Source organism: Papio anubis, chromosome 20 (genome assembly GCF_008728515.1).
Source record: "Papio anubis isolate 15944 chromosome 20, Panubis1.0, whole genome shotgun sequence".
Lineage (NCBI taxonomy): Eukaryota > Metazoa > Chordata > Mammalia > Primates > Cercopithecidae > Papio > Papio anubis.
The window spans coordinates 25429575-25448139 of record NC_044995.1 but is presented as its reverse complement, the minus strand read 5'-3'; the positions used below and the strand labels follow the sequence as shown (position 1 = coordinate 25448139).

Here is an 18565-nt window from a genome sequence, read left to right as displayed (position 1 = left end):
CTGTGAAATACATTTTTGCCAAATAAAAATTCAAAATTTTAATTGCATATTTCTATTATATTTATAGAAAAGAAACAATGCAAAAGCTACAGATCAAATCTCAAAAACAGTCAAAGTTCCTCTCCTAGAAAAATTTAAAATATTACATACATCCATTATTTAGTAACATTTTTAACGAATTAAACATTAACTCAAGGACATAGAAATATAACAACAAAACTTAACAGAAAATACAGAACCAAATAGAATCAGGATTTAAATACATTAGAATAAGTAAATAAGTAAAATCAATTATATATATGCTTATTCTGTGCATATATATACATACACAAACACATGCAATATTTTAAAACTTTTTGTTTTTAGAAATGCTAGGGATCGCAAAAAAGAGGAAAAATCATGACCAGTATAAATATTGGAGAAAAGGAAACAAAATTATCATGATTTGCAGTTAAACACATTCTTTTTCTAAATGTTAAGACAATTGAACAATGATTCAAAGTAACATGAAATGTAACTAAAATAAATGTCAAGATTCTCTTTGAAATTCAACAAAATGATTTTAAAGTATATGAAGAAATCAATTCGTCAAGAAAAAAAGTTATATCCGGTAATGCAGAAAGTCTTGCCTATATACATTATCAAGCTACAATAACAAAATCAGTATGGTTTGGCCTTTTTTTTGACAGGCCAATGGACCAGAAAAAAAATTCAGAGGCATTCCCAGGTTTATGTCAAATGGAATTTAAAATCTGTAGTTAAAGGTTATATGACTCAGTCAATGTGTTGAGACAATGACCAAACATTTGCAAAAAGAAATTTGGTGCCTGATTTATGTAAATAAAATGTTTAAATGTAAATTATAAAATTTAAAAAAATTAGAAGCAAATGTGGGTATATATATCATTGACAGATAAAAGAATAAAGGGGGAGGCTGAGAAAAGTTTAATTCTAAAATGTGTAATACTTTGCCCAGTTTGTCTTTCTACTTTAATTATAGTACATTTAAATCCTAATACAATTAAAATACTTTCTATCGTAGCAAATATATTAATTAGCTCATTTATGGTAGGTTTGTTTTCTTGCTTGGAAAATCGTGTGTGTGTGTGTGTGTGTGTGTCTGTGTGTGTGTGTCTGTGTGTGTGTGCATGCACATATTAAAAACAAACACCCCCTGAAAATCAGAGTAACATAACATTTAAGAGTATGGATTCTGCCAGTGTGGCAGACTTAATTTCCAACTAAGCGTGACCTTAGGCAATTTAATTAATCTTTTTATACTCAATTTACTTATCTGTAAAATGGAAATAACATTTCCTAACTTATTGGGGTGTCCTGATAATTAAATTACTTGGAATATGTAAGGCACTTACAATAGTAGTTGGCAAATTTAAGTATTATATTTGTGCTATTATAATTATTAAAATACTACTAATGAACATGAGAAGGTTCTTTAGAATTGAAAACACACACGAACATTACTAAAATTATTTTACATTTATTTTGTTAAAATAAATGCAATTTAAACATTAATGAATTCTTATTTTTAACCATAAAAATGACAACACCAAAACATTTCAATTGTCAGCAGGTTTTCAGAGAAATAAACACTCTATTAATTGGTTTCAAACTGATTTTATTTTTTTCTTATTCTTAATTAAAACTTAATTTCAAACTTAGCAGTGCAACTTGGCAATACCTAATAAAATATTAACAATACATATACTTTTAATCCAACAATTCTTCACCGGTAATACATCCTATGGAAATTATACATGGACAAATGTTTAGCTGCAAGAATGATCTTTCTAGTGTTTAGAAAATTGGCATGATTTCTTTTTTAAATGTCTGATAGAATTCACAGGTAAAACCATCTAAGCACAATGCTTTATTTTCTGAAAGGTTATTAATTATTTATTCAATTACTTTAATAAATATGGGCCTATTCAGATTATTGATTTCTTGTGTGAGTTTTGGCAGATAGTCTTTTAAGAAATTGGTCCATTTCATCTAAGTTGTCAAATTCGTGAGCATAGAGTTAATTCTAATATTCATTTATTATCTTTCCAATATGTAAGGGATCAGTAGTGATGACTCCTCTTTCATTTCTGATATTAGTAATTTTTGTTTTCTCTCGCTCTTTCTCTGCCTCTCTCTGTCTGTCTTTTGGTTGCTCTAGCTGCAGTTCTATTACTTTTAAAAATACGATCAAAGTGTAACTTTTGAGTCTGTTGATTCTCTCTATTGATTTTTTATTTTCAATGTTATTTATTTCTACCATAATTTTTATATTTGTTTTCTTCTGCTTAATTTGGCTTTGATTTTGTCTTCTTTTTCTAGCTTCCTATGGTGGAAGCTTAGCTAACTAATCTTAAATCCTTCTTCTTTTCTAATATGCACATTTAATGCTATAAATTTCCCTGTAAGCACTGTTTCTGCTGCATCCCACAAATGTTGATAAGTTGTAGCTTCATTTTGTTCAAAACATGTCTTAATTTCTCTTAGTATTTCTTTTATTCATACTATTTAGAAACGTGCTGTTTAGTCTCTAGATATTTTAAGATTTTTCAGCTTCTTTCTGTTGATTTCTAGTTTAACTTCATTATGATCTGAGACCAGACATCATATTATTTATATACTTTTAACTCTGTTAAGGTGAATTTTATGACCCAGAATGTGTTATATCTCAGTCCTTGTCCCTTAGGAACTCGAGAAGAATGCGTGCTCTGCTGTTGTTGGATGAAGTATTTTATAAATATCGGTTAGAGCGAGGTGATTGATGGTTCTGTTCAGTTTGACTATATTCTAACTGATGTTTTAGCCTTATGAAACTAAATTACTGATAGAGGGGTGTAGAAGTCTCCAACTATAATAGTACATTTATCTATCAGCTTTTGCCTCATGTATTTTGGACCTCTGTTATTACACACATACACATGAAGTTTGGAGAATTAACATTTTTATTATAAAATGCCTCTCTTTATTGTTGATAATTTTCCTTATTGTGAAATCTGTTTTGTCTGAAATTAATATAGTGTTTTATTTTTATTACTTCGAGTATGGTATATTTTTCTCCATCTCTTTACTTTTGTGTGTCTTTATACTGAAAGTGAAGTTCTTGTAGACAACGTATAGTTGGGTTTTGTTTTTATATCCACTCTGACATTCTCTGACTTTTAATAAGTGTATTTAAACCATTCAGATTTAAAGTGATTATTGATATAGTTGGAGTAATAGCTACCATATTGTAACTATTTTCTATTTATTGTCCTTGTTCTTTGTTTCTTTTCTTTGCTTACTCTCTTTTTCCGGTTTGAATTGAGTATGTTATATGAGCCCATTTTCTCTTCTCTCTTAGAATATCAAGTATACTTCTTTTTACATTTTTAAGTGATTGCCCTAGAATTTGCAACATGTATTTACAATAATCTAGGTCTACTTTCAAATAACACTATACCACTTCAAGTTTAGTACAGTACTGCATAACACAGTAATGCCATTCCTCCTGCCAGCCCCTTACAACATTACCATTGCTCATTTTCCTTATATACAAGCTATAGACACTCAATATATTGTTAGTATTATTATTTTGAACAAGTTGTTATCTCTTATAGCAATTAAGAATAAGGGAAATAAAATACTTTATTTTACCATCACTTATGCCTTTTCTAAAGTTCTTCCATTTTGTATGTAGATCCATGTTCCTGACCAATGCTCTTTTCTCTAAGTTGATGTTGTTTACAAGAGTAAAAATTGGGAAACAGAATAAATATTCATCAGTAAGGTAAAACCATGGTAAATTCATATAATGGAAAACTATTAAGCTGTTGAAAAAAATTGCACTTCACCTGTTCTCCATCTTCCCACTGGTAAATGAATTAGAGCTAAGGAAAGTTCACCAGGAAAAAAAAATTCCAGGCATCCTGTGAGCGCATTTCAGAGAGAATTAACCATTTCTACTTCCTCTTGTGCTTCTAAGAGTGTTTTCCACTGTTGGTGGAGTGACAGAGGCTTTGAGGAAGGAGAACAGAGTGTCCAACAGCGCACAGCAGGACACAGAATGTAGACCCGTGGGCTGGAGTTGTGGGGGTGCTCAGAGCAGGGTCCCCCATTAAACTTTGCAAAGTGCAGCTCTTATAACATGGGGTCAGGTGGCTGGAGAGGGGCTATTCCTTTGTCCTGTTAATTACTTGGGTTGTTACTATAGGCGTTGGAATATGACTGATTTCCCCCAGCAAGCATTAACTTTGCCTACTCCTCATTCAGAAAACTAAGGTTTGTTGTTCTACTAGCTTCAGGAAAGGGAGAAGACTTTCCCAGAGGAAAAGGGGGGAAAAAGTATCTTTCTTTCTTCATAATTTTAGCACAACCTAGACCCTTGGAAGAACTTCAGAAATCTAGGTATGGGCAACATTTTAAAGATAACTTCAGGACTCAAAGTTTCCTCTGGAGTGTAGGGAGAGAAGCAGAGAGATCAGTACTCTCCGCAGGGGTTCCTGAAGCCTGTACCCTAAGCTGAACCTTAATAGGAGGGAAGTAACCCAGAAAAGTTCCTAGGAACCCTAAAGCAGTAGTACCTGGCACAGATTCCTTAACAAAGGCCAGGAAAGGCAAGAAAGTCAGTGAAGGCAACAAGACTTTGAGCAAGCTGGTGAAATGTCTAGACAGTGGAAAGCCCAGGAGAAGCATGCAGCTCAATCCCCATGTGCTTGAGGGCAGTGTGGATCTTAGGAATGGACCCCCTTAAGCAGTGGAATGGACCAGTGACTCAGACTAGACATGGGGATAGGCACATTGGTGAATGTCAGATGGTATTGAGGATCAGACACCTGGCCTTCGCTTTTGGAGCCCAGGCTACATGTAGCCCTAGAAGCAACATGCGTGGAATAAGCAAAAGAAACCCCAAGTTTTTCTTAACTTAAATTTCTATAATTCTTACAAAATGACTGCTCAAAAAGGATGTTGAGTTACCAAAAATAAAGTTGTATTTATTAAATTCTTGTGGTTTTAGACTAAGATTCCAATTTGGTCATTTTAATGGAAATTTTAGCCCCAGACTTTCCTGGGGTGATGATGTGAGGAGAAGGAAGGATAAAGACAACTATTACCAAGTTGTTGGGTCTGAAAGTCCCATCCCACTAAGGGTTAAGGCAGACCATTTCTTATCCAAACTGAGGAAGCCGGCATCCCTCATTGTACATAAGGAATTAATGAGTGCATCAAAGACAATGTTGAGATTGCATAAAAAATGAACAGTTCACACCTTATTTTTTCAAAGTTAACTTTTTTCAGCTTAAAAATCTGATAAATGATTTCAATTAACAGTTACAGAAAAAGAAAATTATATTGCAAATTCATGCAAAATCTTCCTTCAAAATCACTTGCTTAATTACACAAATCAATTCTTCAGACTGAAAATTTAGTTCTAAAATAGAAAGTAGGAATGTTTCAGAAGCAGTCATACGGGTAAGGTGAAAATCGCAGGGTGGTCTGCTCTGGCCATTATTTTATAAGGATGAAAAAAGATAAATATCACAGAAATCTAGTCTTTTATGACCCAAAGTTGCTCCATAAATAACTCAGCATAGTGTAGTACATTAGAGTTCTAAGGAAGTGCTTCAGACCTGGTTCATCCTCCTCTTTGGGCAAAAGTAACAATAGAGTCACTCTGAGACAGCCCCAGAATATGTTAGTTCTGGAGCAATTGAGAGTTGCCAAGCAACTCAAACAGGCATGTGGATGCTCTGTTATAATCCAAAGAAATCTTTGTCATCATCATTATCGCCATCATCATCACTGCCAATATTATCATTGCCATCATCATTATCATCACCTAAGAACCTTGCAATCATTTGGATGAACCTTGATGTGATAGAAAAGGAATTGGGGTTAGAAGGCCTAGATGCTAAACAGACTCAGCCTTTGGCCAGTGGTTTAATTTTGGCAAATGTTTCCCTGCTCTGGGCCTCAGTTTACGCATGTGTGGCTGAGGGGATGGTCTCAATAAGCATAGAGGACCCTTCTCAACATTCTCTATTGTCTCACACTTGCCCCTACTTTCCTAGTTCATGAATCTTTAAGGTCTTTGAGGGCAAAGACCTTGTCTTGTTGAACACGGTATCCCTCAGGGAGCTTGTCTGTGCCTGTCTTAGAGTATGTGCCTAACACTCATTGGCTAGTGTCAATTAGAATAGAGTCTGTTTTGTTTTGCGGGGGATTGGGGGTGTGTGGAAGGGATGGAGAAAGACAGAAGAAGCAGTAAAATGCATTGCCTGTTTAGAGATGTAAGTTTTTCTCACCCTGTAATAATCCTGGGACCCTGGTCTCTAAACCCCAGAAAACACATGCATGTTATGCAGCATGTTTGCTTGTATTTGACAGATTTATAGCCCTGTTTAAAATAAAAATACGGATTACTTTTATGTTTTATTCCTGAATCATGGCTGTGCCTTGGAGGGGGTGTGGCCCCTGTCTGTTTGATTCTCAGTGGTGGTGCTGCACTACCAGACCCACATTATTAATATCATTAATAACTGAAGTATAATCCCAGAACAGGGAGTCCTGGAATGATTTCTACTAGTCCTTGTTATCAATAACATTTTAGTCTCTGGCTACACAAACACAGATACAACAAACAAAACTATCTCAAACATGCACACAACAAAAAGACATCAGTAAGTATAGATGAAGGGAAAAGAAAAGAAATTTCCTAGAACACCCATAACTGGAGGAAGCTAGGGTATTTGAGTGCAAACCTTGGTCTTGAACTTCTGGGCATCCTAGGAGATGACAAAAACAGAGGGTCTCAGAACAATATCATAGCACTGCATGAAGAAAACTGCATTTCTTAGTCTATCAATTCATCTGTAAGATGCACTGAGTAATACAATGAGCAAGAATTTTCTGTAACAGCCATTACTTCATAATAAATTATCCATTTTTAAGCCCATTAATGACTGAAAATACAACCTAAAATTTATTATTTCTCTTGACCCTTTAAGTCAGTTGGATGGTTCTATTGATCTGGGCCAAGACCAGCTGATTTCAGCTGAGGCAACCCATGCTCCTGTGGTCAGCTGGTGAATCAGCCAGGTTAGCTGTCCAGGGTGGCTCCAGCTGACACAGCTTTTCCCTGTTCCATGTGGTTGTTCTCTTATTCTCTAGCAGGCTAACCTGGGTTTGTTCACATGGTTACAGGGTTCTGAAAGACCCTAGAGAGATACACAGGCCTTTTAAAGTTAGACTCAGAAGTGGCACAAGGCTCTTTCCTTAGCATTCTCTTGGCCAAAGTGAGTCACACAGTAACCCAGAGGGTACAGGAAATAGACTATTTCTTTTAAAATTATTTTTTTTAATTTTCAACTTTTATTTTGGATTCAGGGGGTACATGTACAAGTTTGTTACATGGGAGTATTGCATGATATTGAAGTTTTAGGTACAATTGATCCCGTCACTCAGGTATTGAGAAAAGTACCCAATAGATAGTATTTCAGCCCTTGACTTCCTCTCTCCCTCCCCTCTCTAATAGTCCCCAGTGTCTATTCTTGCCAGCTTTATGTCCCTGTGTACTCAGTGTTTAGCTCTCACTTATAAGTGAGAATATACAGTATTTGATTCTCTGTTTTTGCATCAACTTTCTTACAATAATGGCCTCCAGCTGCATCCATATTACTGCAAATGGCAAAATTTCTTTCTTTTTATGGCTGCATAGTATTCGATCATGTGTATGTTCCACATTAGCAATAGACTATTTCTGCATGGGAAGAACTTCGAAGTTACATTGCAAGGGTCATGGATACAGGGAGGGAAAATATTTGAGCCATTTTTGCAACCAACCTACCACAGTTAACCCTCTGTCTAAAATTAGTCACATCCTTTCCACAAACAAAATACATTAAACCCTCCTAAACCTCCCACACACCTACAAATGTCTCATCCAATATGGTGTCATATTCCAAATTTAACATCTTGTGATCTATATCTACTAGAGTTCAAGATGCTCTTGGTTTTGAGAATTATGAATTATAAAGCCAAGCTATCAATCCCCGCACACCCTACATACAATGTTGAAGTGGATAGTAAAATTACAACAAATGCTCCCTTCGAAAAGAGGGAATAATGGGAGGTATGTAGCAGCCAATGGTTTATGGGCATTCTGAAACTCTACTGTGCAAACAGGGAGAGCATTACTTGACTAGGTCATGGTTCTATTCTCTGAGAGTGGTTTCCCATTCATTGTTTTTCAAAGATCTTCACACCACTGTTTGAGATCCCATTTATTTTCTATCATTCTCATTGACTACTTCTAGAAAAAGTGGCCTGTCTTGGCAATGAGTTGCTTTTTCACCCTGCTTCTTGACCTTAAGAAGTTTGGGGCCCAGGAATGTCTTTATAATTCAAAATAAATATTAGTTCTTTTATTATATACTGGTGGCATTTTGCCAATTCAATTCCATTAAAAACCTCATGGACCTTCTATGTATCTAACTATTTTTTACTCCATGCTTCAGATTCCAAAACTAAAATAGCCTTTGAGAAAGACTTTTCTCTTTGAAGTTACTAGTTTGGGGTTAGTCCTCCATGTTTTTCATCTTCCTTTAGTCTATCTGAGAACATCTATATAACATTTACAAGACATTTTAAAGTCACACCTATGATTTGTTTCTTGTACTCAGGGCTCATTTTATTGTTTTTACTAACTTCTGATAACAACTGATCTATTTTTCAGCATTATATTTTGTCTTTTCATGAAAGTCACATAAATGGAGCCATACAATATGCAAGTTTTCAACACTAGTTATACTCACTCAGCATAATGCCTTTGAGTTTTTACTCTTATCAACAGTCCTTTTGTTTGTACTGATAAGTATGATTCCAGTGTATAAATGTACTGCTGTGTGTCTAACCATTAAACCACTGAAGGAGATATAGGTTGTATCTAGTTTGGGGCAATTATAAACAGAATTTCTCTAAACGTTTGTGGAGAAGTTTTAATGTGAACATAAGTGCTTTAAAAACATTTATAAACATTTGTAGGATAAATGTCTACGAGTGAGATTTCTGGGTCAGAGGATAAGTGTATGTTTACCATTATACAAACTGAACACTCTTTTTTTTTATAATGCTTATGTAATTTTATATTCCTACCAGAAATGTAGGCGAGTTCCAGTTGCTCTTCCTCCTCACTAACACTTGGTACTGTCAGTATATATTTAAAAAATTTTTAATTAGTCATACAAGTGCAGAGGTATTCATTTCAGCTTTAACTTGCATTTCTCTAATGGCTAGTGATGAAGGTAATTTTTTGTGGCTTATTTGTCACACATGTATAATCTTCAGTAAAATGTTTGTGTCTTTTATCATTTTCTCATTGGATTTTTTTTACTGTTTCTTATTGGATTGTTTTCTATTTTATATGCACTATGTATGAATTCCTTGTCAGATATATTGCTTGAAAATATTTTTCCAAGTCTGTAGATATTTTCTCATCCTTTTAAGAATGTCTTTCAGAAAGAAAATGTTTTAAATTTTGACAAAGTGTAATTTATTGATTTATTTTTAATTGATGAATTGTTATAGGTGTCATGTCTAAGAAGTGTTCACCAAAACCTTGGTCCTGAATATTTCCTTATATGTATCTTTTAAAAAAAATTTATAATTTTGCATTAAATCCGTGATTGATTTTGAGTGAATTTTGGTAGATTTAGATCAAAGTGTGAGTTTTAGATCAAGATTTATTTATTTATGCATAGTGATATCTAATCTCTAGCATTATTTATCAAGTCAATTGCTTTTATATCCTTGGTTGAACTTGAAAGTGGCTATTTCTTAGTTTGCTTTTCTGTTCACTAATCTACCTGTGAACCCCTCCATCGACACCACATTTTCTTGATTACTGTAGCTATATAATAACTCCTTGTTTTTTTTTTTTCTGTGAGATAGTCTCACTCTGTCCCCCAGGCTGGAGTGCAGTGGCACAATCTCGGCTCACTGCAATCTCTGCCCTCCAGGTTCAAGCAATTCTCCTATCTCAGCCACCAGAGCAGCTGGGATTACAGGTGCCTGCTACCACGCCCAGCTAGTTTGTGTGTTTTTAGTGGAGTCGGGGTTTCACCATTTTGGCCTAGCTGGTCTCGAACTCTTGACTTGAAGTTATCCACCCACCTCGGCCTCCTAAAATGCTGGGATTACAAGTGTAAGCCACCACGTCCAGCCACTTTATTCTTTTTCAGAATTATTTTGGCTATTCTAGTTCACATATATATATTTTTATATAGCATATATTTTATATAATAAACATAAAATTATTTTGGCTATTCTGGTTAATATATATTACATGTTTACGTGTAAATACAAGATATTATAATAAATATAATATATAAGTTGTATATATATAAATATATATTATAAATAATTATATAAATTTGTAAGTATATTATAAGATACAATTATATTAAAATATAATAAATATGTATTTATATATAAGATTTATATATTATATATTATAAAATTTATATATGATATGTTGTATATTATATAATATTTATATGTTAAATAAATAAAATATATATTTATGTATGATATATATTTCCATAATGCTTGTATATGATATATGTTTATATACATATATTTAAATATATATATACATAATTATATATATCTTATATATAAGTTCATGTATATAAGATTCATATACATATGAATAATTTTGTCTACATCTAGAAAACAATCTTGTTGAGATTTTATAGGAATTATGTTAAATCAGTATATAAATTTAAATTTGGGAAGAATTGACAGCTTTATTGTATTGAATTTTCTAATCCATAAACATGCACTGTATCTCTTTAACTTAGATTGTTTTTCATTTTTTTCATTAACAATGTGCAGCTTTTGGCATACATATATAGTTAGATTTGCACAAAAGTATTACACCAATTGAAAAATTAAAAATGATATTGTATTTTAAAGTGTATTTCCACATGTCAAAAATAATCAATTTTTGTATGTTGATTCTATATTCTATATATTTTGTTGAACTAATACTTTCTAAAGTAATTTTTATAGATTGTATTCTAGATTAAAGTAATTTAATGTCCACAATAATACCAACTCACTTATTTCAGTTGTTAAATTAACTAAGTGTAATGTCACAAATGGCAAAACAGTTTAGACAATCGGTCAGAAAATAACCAAAGAACTCATAGCCTTAATGGTCTGCCTTTAATAATAACCACAAAGTGCTTAATATGTAAGAGTAGGAAATAGCTAATTTCCCTCCAGATTCTTTATTATTTTCTATGTAGAAACTCATGTCATGTACAAATAAGCACATTTTTATTTCTTTCTTTCCTATCTGTATGCCTATTATTTCCAGTTCTCACCTTATTGCTCTACCTAGATCTTCCAATACTACGTTGAATCAATTATTAAATATGGTTGTTGAATAGCAATGATAAGAGTAGATGGTATTGGTTTCCAATCTCAAGGAGAAAACATCAGTTTTTCACTATTAAATATTCCATTAGCTGTAAGTAGCTTTTATAGATGCTCTTTATCAATATGAGTACATTTCCTTTTATTTCTAGTTGACCAAGAGTATATATAATGAGTGGGTGTTACATTTTGTTAAATTATTTTGTATCAATTGATAAAATCACGTGATTTATTTATTCTTTAACATGATAATATAGTAGATTATATTGACTGATTTTTCAAATATTGAGCCAATCTGGTATTCCTGAAATAAACTTCACTGGGCAAGGTATGTAATTAACATGTGCTATGTATTTATTTTGGGGAGTGCTATGTTTTTTGGTGTGTGTATGTATATAATTGTTTATAATTCTTGATAAATTGATCCTTTTGTCATTATGAAATATATTTTATGTCTATATTAATATAGGCAATGCAGCTGTCTTTTGTTTACTATTTGCATTGCTTATTTTTATCTTCTATTCCAAAATTTGTTGTCTTTAAATTTAAATGGAGTCTCTTGCAGACAGCATATAGCTTGATTGTTGTTTTCCTTTGAAAATTCATTCTGCCAATATCTGTCATTTAATTGGAGAATTTTGTTCATTTACATTTAATATAATTACTGGCACAATAATATTTACGTCTGTCATTTTGATGTTTGCTTTCTTTATATCTTGTCTTCTTTGTTACTCAATTTTTCCATTACTGCCTTTTTGTGTGAAAAACATTTTTTCTTCTGTGCCATTTTAATGCTTTTGTCATTTTTCTTCTTATATATTTTTTGAGTTATTTTCTTGGTGGGTTTCCTGAAGATTGTCAGTAACATTTAATTTTATAACAACCTACCTTGGATTAATACCAATTTAATTTCAGTAGTATACAAAAACTCTGTTCCTATATAGCTCCATTTGTCTCTTGCTTCGTGCTATAATTATCACAAATTACATCAGTATACATTGTGTGCATATCAGCATACATTTACAATTATTGCTTTGTGTAGTTCTCTTTTCAATTGTATAGCAGAAAAAAAGTTACAAAAATATTTGTACTATATTTTGTATTTAGCTACATGATTACCTTTATCAGGGTTGTTTAATTCTTCAAATATATTCCACTTACTGCCTGGTGTTCTTTCATTTCATCTTAGACTCTTTTCCATATTTTTTAGAGTAGGTCAGCTAATGATGAATTTTCTGCTTATCTGAGAATATCTTAATTTCTCCTTTATTGTGAAGGATTTTTAAAAATATATATAGAATTCTGTTTTGATAGGGTTTTTTTTAGTATTATGATTATGTCATTCTATTGCCTTTTGTCTCATGATTTCTGATAAGAAATAAGATGTTAATCTTATTGAAGATCTCTTGTACATAAATTGCTTATCTCTTCCTGCTTTCAAGCTTCTTGTTGTCTTTGGCATTCAACAGTTACGATGTTACATGTGGATACCCTGAAGTTTATTTTTCTTGGAGTTTGGTAAGCTCTTCGAAAGTGTAGACTAATGATTTTCCATCATATTTGAGAAATCACCCCCTGCAGTCTGAACTCCCATCATATGTATATTAGTATGCTTGGTGTTGTCCTACAAATCTCTGATGCTCTCTCATTTTTCTTCATTCTTTTTATTCTTTCTCTTTCTCAAATTGGATACTGTCAATTGATCTATCTTCATGTTTGTTACATCTTTCCTTTGCCTTCCTAAATCTGCTGTGGAGTTTGTCTAGTAATTTTTTTTCAGTTATTATACTTTACAACTCCAGTAATTATATATACATATGGATATAATTTCTATATATTTTATTTGTTATATATTTATTTATTTAATTTTTAATTTACTTAATTTATTATATATATATAATTTCTATCTCTTTATTGGTATTCTATATTTGTTATGGAATGTCATGCTTTAGGTTTTCAAACTTAGTTTCCTTCTACTAACAAAACATATTTAAAATCACTGACAAAGTATTTGCTAGTAAGTACGATGTCCATACTTGCTCTGGTTCAGTTTCTATTTATTGCTTTTTTTCTATGTATTGGGGACATTTTCTTGTTTCTCTACATGTCTTTAAATTTTTGTTGAAAATATTTTAAATATTATAATATGTCAACTCTGGAAATTAGGTTCTTTCTCTTTTCTCAGGGTTTGTTATATTTGCTGTTTGCTGTAATTGCTGTTTGTGTAGTGATTTTTCTAATCTACTGTTGTAAAGCCTGTATTATTTATTGTATGTAGCCACTTAAGTCTTTCAATATTAGTTTAGTGGTCAGCTAATAATTGGACAGCTATTTCCTTAAACACTTGAAAGCAATAATTCTCTTGGTTTTTGTTTAAGGACTCCACATGACCATTGAGGCATAACTTAAACACTCATCCAGACAGTTGACAATTATGCCTTTCTGCTTGTGCAGAGCCTCAGGTCCAGCCAGAGGTGAGTCCTTGGGGACTTCTCAAGTCTTCCTTTATCATACACATAGCCCTATGTATCTGCATGACTTTCTAGATTTACAAGAATATGTCACAACTTTTCAAAGCTCCTATGGATGTATTATTACCCAGCTTTTCCTTTTAAATTAGTCTATCGTTTTTCCAAACTGTCATCCATTTCCTTAGGCAGCCACAGTGTTAAAACATTTGCCTGTAAATGTTTTTGAGAAACTCCCTCTGTGATGAAATTTTTAGTATCGAGTATCAAGTTAGGTCAAATAAAGACAGGATGTAGTAGTAGGACCTTACAGGGAACTATCAGACAAGTCAAATTCTGACAATCCTTTGAGCATGTGTTTCTTTTGGCACTAGAAATGTAAGCTATTGTTTTTCAAGGCTACTTCTCTGCTGAGGACTGGGGGATAGAACTAGAATAACTTAAAACACCATAAAATTTGCTGTTACACTAAGAGTCAGCCGCTTTTCTTCTATAAACACTTCGTGGTTGCTGAAAGCCTTTAATTAATTTCCAGAGTTCCATAAAAGCTGATCCTAATCATATATTTTGCCAGTTCCTTTTCTTTGGTTTTATGTAGGGGCTAAAAATTTACAGAAGTCCTTACTGCACCATTTTTACTGACACCATCCACTTCTATCGATTTGTGCTTCACACATTTTGTAGCTCTGCTGTTTATTTATCTACATGTTTAGTATTCCTATTAATTTTTGATAGAGGGACACTTTTGCCATTATTTAATATCACTTTCTGCCACTGGAAATATTCTTTGCTCAAAATCTACTCTATATGGTATTAATGTAACCACTCCTTTGATTTTCTCTTCATTTCTAAAGGATATTTTCTCTGGATCTAGAATTCTTGTTTGAAAATTATTTTATTTTAGCACTTGAAAAATATTGTGCCACTTTCTCTGGCCTCCCTGGTTTCTGACAAGAAATCTGTTGTTATTTGAATTTTTTTTCCTCCATAGATAATGCATTGTTTCCCTCTCTCGGATTTCGAGATTTTAACTCTGCTTAGTTTTTAGATGGTTAAGGTGTTTTGGCATTAAGTTTTTGTTTTGTTTTGTTTGTTTGGGTTTGCTTCACTTCTGGAATCTATAGGTTTATGCTTATTGTCAAATCTGAGAAGTTTTCAGCTATTATTTCTCCTAGTACTTTTTAAGCACTCACTTCTTTCTCTTGTCCTTCTGGGACTCTACTGTTAGAAACAAATGTTGAATCTGTTGTTACAGTTTTCATAATGCAAGTTGCCATTTTTCTACCTCCTATAATAAACTATTTTTTCTGCTTTGTTAAAAGGTTCCTCACTTTTTTTCTACAGGTCGCATTTCATCCAGCCCCAAAGCCAATGCTACATATTTCAGGTTTTTGTTACAACACTCACTTTTACATACCAATTTCTATATTTTTAACCTCTTGAGGCATAACCATTCTAAAATTAAAGACTTAAAATCACAACCATTTGTAACTTTTCGTGAGTCTAAAGGTCAGCTGGGTCATTTTGTTTACTGGTTCTGCTAATGTATCTATGACTAGCTACTAGACAAAGCAGAGAGTGCCTGGTACAGAGTACCTTCTACAAAAGAAGCTGAATGACTTGACTCTGTTCTATATGTTCTCTTATCCTCTATCAATATAGCTTTCACTTGTTTCATTAGTGGTGGCAGAGTTCCAAAAATTGGTAAAACCACACAGTCTTGTGAGGTCTCATCTTGGCACTCACACACTGCCCTGTCTTCTGCATTTCATCGGCCAAAGAGATTCACAAAACTAGTTCACATTCAAGGGGTAGGAAAACAGACTCCATCTCTTCATGGGAGAACTTACAAAATCACTTTTCAAAAAGAGCAGATACAGTGAGAAAAAAGTAAGTCCAGTTTCGCAGTGAACCTACATTATCAATAACAGTTTGGCCAAAACAACAACAACAACAACCACTTAGAGATCTTCTTCATGTGGCTGGGACTTACACGAGGCCAGGAGTTCAATGTTGAAATCAGGTTCTGGGAAGAAAAGTCCATGGGCTTTAAAGGTGAGAGATGGGTGTTGCAGAGGTTCTTTGAAGAGCGTGGAATATACCCAAACTCCAACGTTTGAAGATGCCCCGATTTGGGTTACCTACTTGCAGATTTATTTAAATGTAAGATTTAAAGCATACAATATTGCTAATGTTGCTGTTTGCAGTCCTGGCTCTCTCTGGATGAAACAATCAAAGAAGCTCAGTGAGCAAGAGGAAAAGCAACAACAAAATAAGAGAAAAGCAATAAGCAAGTGGGCTAAGGCAAAGGATGGAAGCCCAAGGGTGTAGAAATGGTAGTGGAAGACCTAAACTGTTAGTATCCTAATGAAATGTGTGGCTGTTGTGGCCTCATTAAGACCTTCAGTCTCCAGGACCATATGAAACTGGACTGCATTTGGAATGGTCCTGGTAATGCTTTCTGAAAATATAGTGTGTTGGCTTCTACTGAGAGCCTGGAGCTGTCAGTTCCTCAGGAGGTTCCAGGGGAATTGGGAATTTCAATAGGCTTCTGTGGATAATAATAGAGCTGGAAAACATATGGACTCTCTGCAGGCTAGGAGCCCACAGTTGATGCAAAGAGGACATCATTGGCTTTTGAGAGCAGCAGAGAAACCTTTTATTGGAGGTCACCCAGCAAGATCATGGATGTTGCTCAGTGGGTCTGCACTCATAGGAAGCATGTGATCATGGACAGTGCAATGTTTTCTGGCTCCAGAGAGTCTAGAATCTTAAAGGTTCTCTTACCCATCATGAGAATTCATTCCAGAATCTTCTGGACCCCTCTCAGGGACAGGTAAGAAGTGTCTATTCATTGAGACCTTCTAATGCATTTCGGGGTGGTTGTTAGAACCCACTTATTTAGTCTGCTGTGACCTCTGATAGCTCACTGGGGACTATCCAGAGACCATGAAGCTGCACCTGGCAGCAGAAATGCTCTCGTTCCAATGAGTTCCTCAGGTTCTGCTCTACTGTATTGAGCTGTGTAGCTTCATGTAAAGGCCCCAGACATGGAGGGATTGACTGTTCCTTCTGTAGAGACTCCAAGATAATAAAAATACATATAAATGGTCACAGACCCATTCACAGTGGGGTTGGATGTCAGAAAGCGCTCAGGGCCTTGGCACAGGGAAGTCATTCCCAGGCAATGGGCTTAGTGAACCATTGTCCTAGACGTGGAATATGTTGTCCTCCTTCTTTTTACATCAATTTGCCTTTTTTATATTAAAAAAAAAAAAAACTGTGAGATTGGGTCATTGCCTGTGCACTTCTTTCTCAAGAACTGACACATCCAGTGTGAATGAAGCTAATGATGACAGACAATATTTTAATGTTAATTAGATATTCCATGTGTCTTAGTTCATCAGAGAACTATTGCTCTTTTATGTATCAGATGAAAGCAGAGTTCTTGCTTGGAGATAAACAGAGTACACAGTCAGAAAGGAGAGTATTTTCAGTGTTGTAATTATTCAAATGATTGTTGCTTTTTAGAAAAGCAAAAGATTTTGAGATGGCAGGGGGATACTTAGCAAGAACACAACTGCATGGCAGGAAGCCACTGCAAAGCCTCTAAAACCCTCTTCTCTTTCTTCCAGCAAACATTGCTAAAAGCTGTAATCTCCAGTTAGAAAACAACCTCGAAGGGAGTTTCTCAGTGGCCTCATTAGACAAACAAGAGGTGGTAGGACCAAGCCTCCTTCTGAATGGACCTGCCCAGGAAGAAAAGGGCCAAAAGGTACACAGAAAGCCCCCTGGTGTCTGATGGCCCGTGGAATATGCCAACACCCAGATTGGAAGAAAGGCACTAAGCACACAAGTGATGTGTAAATACTTCTTTAAGATGGTTTTAAAATAATTAGTGGAAAAAGAATGAAGACAATTGCAATACTTCTGTGAACTCAATTGTTCTATATATAAAATGAACATGTTGGACTAGCTCAGTGATTCTAAATGAAGGCTACAGAGTTCTTCTCTTCTGTGACCTCTAGGGAGAAAAGTAGAGTTACAACATTAGGGTGGTGATGCTTTTAATTACATATGTCCAAATTAGCTCCTGTCATTGATGAGAATATGTTGTGTCTTTCTGGTAGGTAGGGACAGGAAAAGGTAGCAAGTGGGCTATCTTATTGTCCTTCCAACTCTTTAATTCCTTAATTTGGGAATTGGTTGACCCCATTTGATAGGTGAATCAACAAATAGCTAAATTACAAACATATATGAATAAAATATTCATTTATTTTCTATTTTTTTACATTTGAAGTTTTGGAACAGTTTTACATTTACAGAAAAGTTGCAAAAAGAATTCCTATATAACCTTCAACTACTTACTATTAATATCCGTATCTTACATAGACGTACATTGGTCAAAACATTTGTACACTACCATTAAATAATTCCAAACTTTATTTGGGTTTCACATTTTCCCATTTATATCCCTTTTCTTTCCCAGGATACAATCCAGGATACTAAGTTGCATTTAGGAAATATTTATTTTAGTGTGTAAATGTTTATGCTATGTATTGGTTTGATGGAATTATGAGTCAAAGAATGATTTATGATCCCCACTTTACACAACCTCTTGTCTGGAAGGCACAACTACATGTGCAGAAACATCTATGCATCCT

At 33.9% G+C, this 18565-nt stretch overlaps 1 long non-coding RNA gene across 2 annotated transcripts in view; it reads left to right on the top strand.

The window, feature by feature from the left end:
• The window catches only part of LOC110741915, a 43904-nt gene that overhangs the window by 10168 nt on the left and 15171 nt on the right, over positions 1 to 18565 (top strand). The window contains exons 1-3 of one of the 2 annotated variants that reach the window (XR_002518942.2): positions 13362 to 13907; positions 15246 to 16737; positions 17537 to 17676. This is a non-coding gene — a long non-coding RNA (uncharacterized LOC110741915). Of the gene's footprint in view, positions 1 to 13361; positions 13908 to 15245; positions 16738 to 17536; positions 17677 to 18565 lie in introns of those variants that run through there. The other variant, XR_002518943.2, reaches the window with a different exon arrangement.